Below are 10207 nucleotides of genomic sequence, written 5' to 3'. Positions count from 1 at the left end.
GCAGAAGGAATATGTCCTTCTTGGAGATGTGAATCCTTCCTTGGATGAAGGAGCTGCTGTGTACTGCCAGCTAGCATTCTTGCCGATTGTTAAGTTTCCAAATTAAAAAATGATTTAACTCTACATGAGGCAATATGTGCTATGAGATGCTGCTGTGGCATGAATCTTTATGGACTATTGCATAGATAGGGAACCAAAACCAAACCTACCCACACATCTTTTTCCTTTCTTCGTGTTCCCTTCCCTACCCCCTGTGCAACCACTCTTCCCCGGCAGCAATAAAACAGTCTTTCCTCACTCACAATTTTAAATAGGGAGATAAAGAGAGTGATCAGCCTGCCAAGAGCAAGGGAAAAGGTCTGGAACTGCTTGGTGGCAGTGGGAAGTAAAGGAGAAGAATTGGTCACTCCCCGAAGTCATTCCCTTGCTTCTCAAAATATATCATTCCAGTACTGATACCACAGAAAGAATAATCTTTCCCATCCCTGGGAAAATTTCAGGAATGCCTGCTCCAAGAAGTACACTTAGCATCCTCGTTTGTATGCTGACAAATCAGCCTTCATTCCAGAGATGGCATGGGTCTCCGAGGAAAGAATAACATTTCTGTTCCAGAGTATTAGTGGCCTGAGGCTGATCTCTGTAAACTGTCTACAACTGAGGCTTCTCTGCACTGGGAAATGGCATTCATGTTGGAACTGGAATGCAGGAAATTAATGTGGTAACAAACACAGTGCTAAATGCAACTGTCTATATTTGGAGTTGGGCTCTCATTTGTGCTAAACCCTGCTTACCTACACAGGAAGCTATAAAGGGATCTTGAAGTGGATAAAATTATTAGAGTCAGAGGCTTTTAACAAGACATCGAATACCCCAATTTGAAAGACACATTTTAATGCAATTTACTGGTGTAAACAGAGTGGGAAACAAGTAATTTAAAGGAGGCTGTTGTCATTATCTTAAGTGGTCATGGTAGCTTCATGCTGAAGTTGAGTTTGTACTTGATAACAGAGACAAGCAAAATGAAAAACCCTATAAGCATCTTTATAAAATAAATGAGGATCATATTTTTATATTAGTCTGTTAAAAGAAATATGTTTAGCATGGTTATGTTTACCTGTAGACATTTGTGTCAAAAACCTAGGAAACATCTAACACCATTTCCCCATTCTTGCAGAGGGTCAGGAGGAGTCACTTAAAAATGGCAGGTCCAGACTGACATGAAAATCCCATTTGCTAAATGTCTTTAAGGAGCACACTGCCTCTGTTCTATCCAGCTGCTGGTTTTGTTAGGACCTGTGCATCACTAGGAATGCTTCCTGTCATAATATGTTATCTTCGAACAAAAATGGGTTGCATTTTCTTTCTCTGAGAACTGGGATATGTAAGTACCTGTAATGGGTTTGAACAAATCATAGTAAGACTGGAAACATTAGACAGTAACTGCTTAATCCTGCAGTTATTTTATTAATTTTTTTTTGTTATTTAGGTAGTAAAAGTAATTGAAATGTTAATCTAGGATATTTGCTAAGGCATTATGACTACTCTATATTCAATTCATGTTCCAGTGCTGTGGGTTAAAGATGGATTCGCTATTAGAAAAATATGAAATTCTTGGATCTCAGCAGTTTTGACTTAAGGGATTGAGTTGCGTTAATTGTACTTCTTGTCTGCCCACAGGGTGTAAAGAGAAGATCAAAAGGTTGGCAAGCCTTATATGACTTTGATATCGTTGCATGCTAACAACAATAGATGTGCAAAAGCAGGAATTTCTCCAGAAGTTAGCCTATAGGGTAACTATTTTAGCAGGTAGCGTAGCACAGGTGTCATAAAGCTAGTGAGGATGTGACCTTGGGGAGTACTATACTTGGTACTTTCTGATTCAGATCGTAGGTGCTTTTTTTTGAGCTTGGATAGAGTTACATGAAGTATTTTTAAAATGAAGGGATATACATAGTACAAGGTGGAAGATACTGGCATTATTTTAATTCTGTTTTCATGCAGCATAGAAAGTGAGATAGCGTTTTGGATATTTTCCTGAGAAGAGGAGCCAAGAAATTCTGTTTTTAAATCCTGATACTGACATTTACTCAGAGCCAGAAAGAATGAGGCAGCTCCTGAGGCACAGTTACCCCACTTTTGCTAGAGGATCGCTAAATCACCCCTAGTTACCCTATTTTCAAAACGTAGAAACAATGCTTATATTATGAAGGTTAACTAGATAGTGTATGACAAATTGCTTTGAAGATTGAGTGTCAAAGAAATTCCATACTTTTAAATAGGGCTCAGTATTTAATAACTTGTCGGATAGCTGGCTCCTGCTCCCTCTGTCTTGCAACAGTTTTGCAATTTGTTTTAATGACAGTAGGGTGACCTCCAAAGTTTCTACAATTTTCATCTACATGTTATTTGAAGACTGCAATGCCTGGTCTAAGTGACTTTTTGTGTTGTCTAACCCCAGTTGGATGTGACCTTGGGGAGTACTATACTTGGTACTTTCTGATTCAGATCGTAGGTGCTTTTTTTTGAGCTTGGATAGAGTTACATGAAGTATTTTTAAAATGAAGGGATATACATAGTACAAGGTGGAAGATACTGGCATTATTTTAATTCTGTTTTCATGCAGCATAGAAAGTGAGATAGCGTTTTGGATATTTTCCTGAGAAGAGGAGCCAAGAAATTCTGTTTTTAAATCCTGATACTGACATTTACTCAGAGCCAGAAAGAATGAGGCAGCTCCTGAGGCACAGTTACCCCACTTTTGCTAGAGGATCGCTAAATCACCCCTAGTTACCCTATTTTCAAAACGTAGAAACAATGCTTATATTATGAAGGTTAACTAGATAGTGTATGACAAATTGCTTTGAAGATTGAGTGTCAAAGAAATTCCATACTTTTAAATAGGGCTCAGTATTTAATAACTTGTCGGATAGCTGGCTCCTGCTCCCTCTGTCTTGCAACAGTTTTGCAATTTGTTTTAATGACAGTAGGGTGACCTCCAAAGTTTCTACAATTTTCATCTACATGTTATTTGAAGACTGCAATGCCTGGTCTAAGTGACTTTTTGTGTTGTCTCCAACCCCAGTTCCATGTAACATTCAAAAAAGTCCTATGATCGTTCAGGAGACAAAAAAGCTCCTTAGGTTCTAAGATCCTTTAGCATTTTAGATATTTTATCATGTATCTAAATTCCAGCATTTTGTCAGATGCACTTTTTCTCTATTTTCATCGCTCTTCATCCACTATTTAAAAAGAAAGCCAGTTGTTCTGTCAGCTGAATACTTCAGTATGTGGATGTGATCAAAGTGAAATCATGACAAATAAATGGTATAAGAACAGCTTAATTGTACAATTTCACACAGTTTGGGAGAACAAAACGTGTGCTCACTTACTGTATTTGGACAGGAGAGAACTATTGTTTTGTGAGAATAATTTCCCAGCTATGGGAAAATAAATTTAAAATTCCTGGCATATCTATTCATCTGAAAATTCAGGGGAATTTAGAGCTACATGTGAAATTTGTGGCTTAAACCCATCTCTGGGGAACATAGAAGTGTTGATGGAATAAGTTGGGGTAAAACAGTGACAACTCATCCATTTAAAACGAGGTAGCTGTATTGTGGTAGATCTGTGGGGGTCTGCCAAGAGAGATGATTTTTGCTTACCCTGTTCTTGTACTCTGTTCCATGTACATTCTTGTGTCCATGCTCAAAGATAGGTACTGAGCTGGCTGGACCTTTAGTTTGGGCGGATGTGGAAATTTTCATGAGCGTGTGGGAATAGGTTATGATGTCACACGCCACTCTTTCACATCCTTGACCTGATAACTTTACATCAGGAGTGGTGGACAGTGATGATGATCTCACAGGCACTTGTTGCCTCAGCTGATGCTGAGCCCCTGGCCTTCTGCCCTTGGCACTCTGGGCAAGTTGTAGCTCTCACTTTCATCTAGTCCCCCAGCTCATTCCAGATAGCATAGTTGCACTCTGGCTTTTCACTCTTGCACAAGAGCTTCTCTTACGCTTCAGGTGCTGAGAAAATGAAGGGAGTAAATAGGCCAGGTTTCTTCATGTGTCAGTGCCACATACAACAGGTAGGCAGGACATTACGTGGCCATATTCTTGCTGATGGACAGAGGGCTGTGTAGGACACTTCTCTCTTCCCCAGTGCAGATGTACAGGTGCATTCCAGTGGGAATTCCTCACTGTTGCTGCAGAAAACTTCTAGGGCTACAGTAGTACTTAAAGTTCAGGGTTGCTCAGATCCCTGGAACAGAGTCTTGTTCTGAACAGTTACTTGGTCTGTTCTAAGTAAATTGCATTGAATTTAGAATCTGTTGTTGACTTTCATTTAAATCAACAAACATGAAGGAGAAACAATTAAATATATTGCCTGCTAACTACACACAAGATGTATGTCTTCTATTACAACTCATTCTGTTATTTTTGTCCTTTGGTTAATAAATATAATAAACATGCCCAACTTAAATGCATTACTGCAGGATGCTAATATACTGAGGATATTGAATATAATAGTTGTCCTGGAGAAATGGTCCAACAGAACAAATAAAAAAATACATAAATAAGTTGGTATGATTTGATGTGATTATTCTGTCTTAAATTTCTAGGGACAACAATTATCACTCTAATTTTTTTCTCAGAAGTCCTAAATAGCAAGATAGAGGACCAACCAGAGTCACAGACCAGTAACAGACTTAGACCATCTATAGTGAATTTTGGTCTAGTTCATTTTAAACAGTTGATTGTTTAGCATATGCATACTTAAGGGACTCTTTCCAAGAGAAGTAATAACACTAATAAGTAATATATTTGTGCTTTATAGAGCTATATATTCATGAATATAATTTATCTGACCTTGATCAAGCTTTGGTTATCTGTTATTTGTCAGCAGACTTCTCTTATTTTATGAAAAATGTATTTTATGAGAAATAGAGTATTTAATTCAAAGCAAGCCTGCTACACTTACTTTTCAGTAAAACAAACAAACAAAAAAATTCAGTGAGCTTTCCAGCACACAAAATTGTTGAACTAATCACTCAGCATTATTTTGTGTTCTTTGATAAAGGTTTCAACACTGCAATTTAAATCAGCAGGGTACCTGTTCAACATGATTTTCAGGGAGATTCCAACTGAGCCCTGATCTGTAAAAATATATGCTTTAAATAGATTCCTATTTTTGTAGTGCAAGTGCTCAAGGGTCGAATGAAAAAGTGAAATCAAGGTGCATGTGAAGGTCTATTTTTAGTTTTGCATTTTGCGTGGCCAGGTTGGTTACAAATATGGTGCGTGAACTCTAGAGCAAGAGTGGGAAGGCAGACCACAACCACGTATTTCTTGAAATAGCACACCGTTTAATAGACACTGCTACTTTCATTTCTGCATGAACGATGCTCTGTGGATTTCTTCAGTAAATAAAAAACCAGGATATTGACGATGCTTTGAGCCTTCGGAGTCTTCACACATCCTTGCAAGACCAGTGCAAGAAATCCTCTTACTGTTTCTGTCTTTTTTCTGTTATCAATCGTACCAAAGGAGTTTAATCAGAGCCTCTTATGCATATACATACAGCAGATAGCTCTGAAATTAGCTGCCTTGAAATACAAAGTTGTTCTTTGTAGGGAACAGCTCTAGTCTTGTTTGTGTTGACGATATACCCATATGAATAGTATTTCCTGAGTTTTCCAGTGGTTTTCCTTAAACTTGACAGGCTTAGTTGGATTTGGGGTTTTAGGCTGTCATTGTGTTCCATTTCCAAAATATGACTGAGAGAGGCCTGTGCTCTAATCTCCATATGACTGCTGGATTTTTATATTCCAAACACCCACCATCCTAACTGCAATACATCTAAAATATGATTTATAGCTTTCTGCAAATTTACGCAGAAGTTCACAAATATTAGTCATTTTGAGGGATGATACTAATTTTAATCCCAACAACACTTACGTGCCAAATAACTTTGTGTCTCCTTACCTGTACACTTGTATTGGTAAAAATAATTTGTATCACACATAATTGCAAAGCAGGGTAGACGAGTCCTTGTATGAAGCCTCGTATCACTTTAAGTTTACTGCTTGAAGGCTGTGCATCAAAGCATTTTGTGCATCGTTAGCTTGTTCCCTGCCAGACGACGTGGTACCCACACAAATATTACCATCTGGTAACCTGTGTTTAAAGCAGCTGTTGTCAGAGTATTCCAGGATTTTAATCAGTATCTAGATTTCTAAATGCCAAAGCCAAGATACCTTTGATCTCATTGCAAACGGAAGAGCTCCTTAGATTACAGGGCTATACTACAGCGTGCTGATCTCCTCCTTGAACTGAATCCATGCACAAAAGGGCCATGTTCCAGATGTAAGTTCCCAGATGATAATTGACTTGTTTTAGGATAACCCTCTGTGGGAACATCTGCAAGGTCATATGGAGGGAAACAAGGAGTGGAGAGTGCAAGAGAACGAGCATTGTCCACTAAATTGTGATGGTCTAGAAGTTGCTTGGGCTTTTGAGTTTTAAGGCAGGATGCAACTGAAAGCATGTTAACTGTTTATTTTGGTGCGATGCTCCTTAATGAAAGCAGCTACTTTTAGGTTTTGGGATATCTGGGTCAGATCACAATTAAACACTGAAACCACTTGGGCTAAAAAGAAATGAATCTGATATACAGCTTTGTAAATAGTACAATCTAAAAGAACCAGTATATAATGTGTTTTTTTCACAGGGATTTATTTATCATTTCAGAAGGACACAGTAGTGGAAAGATACTGATCAAAAAACTGGCAGGAATGGGTCTTCCATTGCTGACATGTAACAGGTGTGAAAATTTTATCTTCTGTTTCCTGGAGTCACCACAGAGTTTAAGTTTTAAGCTACAGGAATGATTTAGTAGGAATTTCTCTGTGATATAGTAGCAAGGAGTAGTATTGTCTTAGCTGCAGACACTGGACTTGATTATTTCTTTACCAACACAAATGAGGATTTTTCACCAGGGAACTCAGTATTGTTTTCCAGTCAGTGGAGTTTTGCCATTGATGCAGCATGTAATTAGTCGTGACCCATAAGTTGTGACTATAGAAGACAAGTATGTGTTGCTGAAAATTATGATTCCTTCTAGGAATTATTGGAGGAGAGAGAACTGGGGGACTTGTTGCTATAGCAGTGGGTAAAATGTAGCTCACTACAGATAATAATATTGTCATGGGATTTCTATGAAACACAGCAGAATGTAGGTAAGAAATCAGTGGGTACATTTAAAGAAAGTTTAACACAAAAGATTTCAAATATCAATTCTCCATCATCTGATTTTACTCATTCCCCAAACAAACAAACAAAAGGCCATCCCCTCTAAAATTCTATAACATTTTATTTCCCTAAACCTTAAAAATTTGTTCTTCTGTGCTGTTGTTTTTTATATCTCCTTATACTGGGCAAAGTTTGTATTCATATTTGCCATGTAGCCCTTGAAAAACACCGGTTGCAAAGACTGGGGTACTCTACTAGAAACTGCAGATACTAATGCTGTTTCTAGGGGATGCTCTTTGGGAGTGTTTTGCAGCGTGGGCACTGCTGTGTACAGCTATTACAAAGAGAGGAGTGTTTTACTGCGGTTCTTGTGTTCTGCAGATTCTCACAGCTCTCCTTTCCTGACGAGTTCTTGTGATTAAGGTTTTTCCACATTTGTGGCAGCTGAAGAAGTTGTGTGGGCTTAACGTCTGGTTGTCCCAGGAGTTCCTGGAGTCCAGGAAATAGGTGGAGTACTTGCCTCTGCAAAGACTGTATAGCTGCAGAGGGAGCATATGCCATTGTCAGTGTCTTCTGTCATTGGGACTCTACACGTTTTCTGCTACTTGTAGTAATCTCGCTGCTCACTCCTGGCAGGGTGGCTGGATACCCTTTCACCTGAAACTGTGCCACTTCTCCATGAGTGATTAAGGGACCGGATCTCAGTCCTATGTTTTCACACAGCTATTGTCGCTGATTTGGTTCAGATCAGAATACAGGTCAATAGTGAGCCACATTTGTCCCGTGTTAAATAGCTCCACAGAAATAGCACAGGAGATTAATTTGGATGAATATGCTGAAACATAGTATATATGAGGACATATACTCTCTGCATTCCACTTACTTATGTTTAATGTATATTATTTATTTTGTATGCTTATCAGTCCAGGCAAGAGAGTGGGTTTCTGTAAAGCACTTTGTTTTCCCTTTTCTCTGACTTCACTGAGGGCAGAGACACGCTCGAGGCACCCACACTCTTTTATGCATATCTACTGCTGTTAATCAATCAGAGAGCCACAGTCAGCTCATCAAGGCACTTTGCAACCTTTGTAATGTGCAGTTGCTGGTGATTTTTTCCCCTTCCAGCATATAATTGCTCAGTCCCTGCTTTATCATAGATTTAATAAGATATTTTTCTCAACCATTCAAGTGCTCTTGCTAAAGTACAATTATAACGATTATATCAAGGAAGGTTATGAGCTGAAAAAATGTATAAAGCCTTATTTTGAAATGAGGTAATATTAGCAACACAAATTACATGAAGCTTGGAACTTGATCAAGATAAAACAGATTATAGAAGACCAATTTTTGGAAGACCAGGATATTTTTTGAAAATCATAAAAGTGTTGAAAGAATTGGGAGTATCGCAATAATGCTGATTTGGAACAGACAAAGGAATCAGATTGTTTTGTTTGTACACTTGAGTAAATCTGAGGTAATATTAGCAACACAAATTACATGAAGCTTGGAACTTGATCAAGATAAAACAGATTATAGAAGACCAATTTTTGGAAGACCAGGATATTTTTTGAAAATCATAAAAGTGTTGAAAGAATTGGGAGTATCGCAATAATGCTGATTTGGAACAGACAAAGGAATCAGATTGTTTTGTTTGTACACTTGAGTAAATCAAGAGTGATTCCATTCGAGCAAATATAATTCTGCTAAAAAACCAATGAGCTGAAAAAATGTATAAAGCCTTATTTTGAAATGAGGTAATATTAGCAACACAAATTACATGAAGCTTGGAACTTGATCAAGATAAAACAGATTATAGAAGACCAATTTTTGGAAGACCAGGATATTTTTTGAAAATCATAAAAGTGTTGAAAGAATTGGGAGTATCGCAATAATGCTGATTTGGAACAGACAAAGGAATCAGATTGTTTTGTTTGTACACTTGAGTAAATCAAGAGTGATTCCATTCGAGCAAATATAATTCTGCAATAAAAAACCAAATGTAAATAGGAGGAGAACTGACCTAGAGAATCTTATCCTTTGGAAAGCTCTATGAACAAGTCAAGTTTGACATTTTCTATTTTCTGTGTTGAAAAAAGCAAAACAAATGTGCCTCCCATTGGTTTATTTTGTGCCCTCAACAACACAGGAAAGTGTGTGGCACGCCAAATGTCATTTCAGTATGAATTACACACATGCATACATTCTGCTGGTACAGAAATCATAGCACTTTGCAGGGCATTCTGCTGCTTCTTACTCCTCCAGTTTGACAAACTAGACTTCAGAAGAAAGAGTCATCAGAAAAAAGGGAGCCTGCAAAGCAATGACATTTCATCAGTACCTGGCTTCTCTTAACAAAACTCTCGATAGGCAGAACATAAACAAGCTGTACCTTTCAAGAACCATTTGATATGATTGAGCTTATGCTTGGTGCACCGGTAGCAGTCTGCCTTGTGCATTAGAAATAGACCATGAAAGTAGTCCGATTTTATCAGGTCTACTTGTGTAATATTTATATTCTGTGGTTTTGAGAGGAGACAGGGACATATGACTTTCTGAATCACATTAGACTATTGACTGATCAAATCAGATATCTTGCTTCCTACAATGGCCATAACCTAATACTTTGTAGTTGCAATAGCAACGATTCAGATGTGGCCAACTTAAAAGACAGAAAGTAACTTCTGCCTGCTCCTATCACAGCTTCAAGAATTTAAACAAACTAGCCATATTCATTGATTGTTAGTTAACATTGTCTTTAAAACGTAGCTCTAAATATTTCCTGAATTTATACACTTCTGTTATTACAAACACCCCCCCACCCCCCACCCCCTCCAATTTTATAGAAAATTATCTTTTTGTAAAGGCAGAGACATCTATTGTCTTTGAACTGCAGGTTAGAAAAATGTAAGTCCTCTTGTACCCCTTCCTTCTATAAGCAAGATAATGAGATATTA

The sequence above is a fragment of the Aptenodytes forsteri genome, unplaced genomic scaffold, assembly GCF_000699145.1.
Source record: "Aptenodytes forsteri isolate BGI_AS27 unplaced genomic scaffold, ASM69914v1 Scaffold195, whole genome shotgun sequence".
NCBI lineage: Eukaryota > Metazoa > Chordata > Aves > Sphenisciformes > Spheniscidae > Aptenodytes > Aptenodytes forsteri.
Note: the sequence above shows the minus strand (reverse complement) of the source record.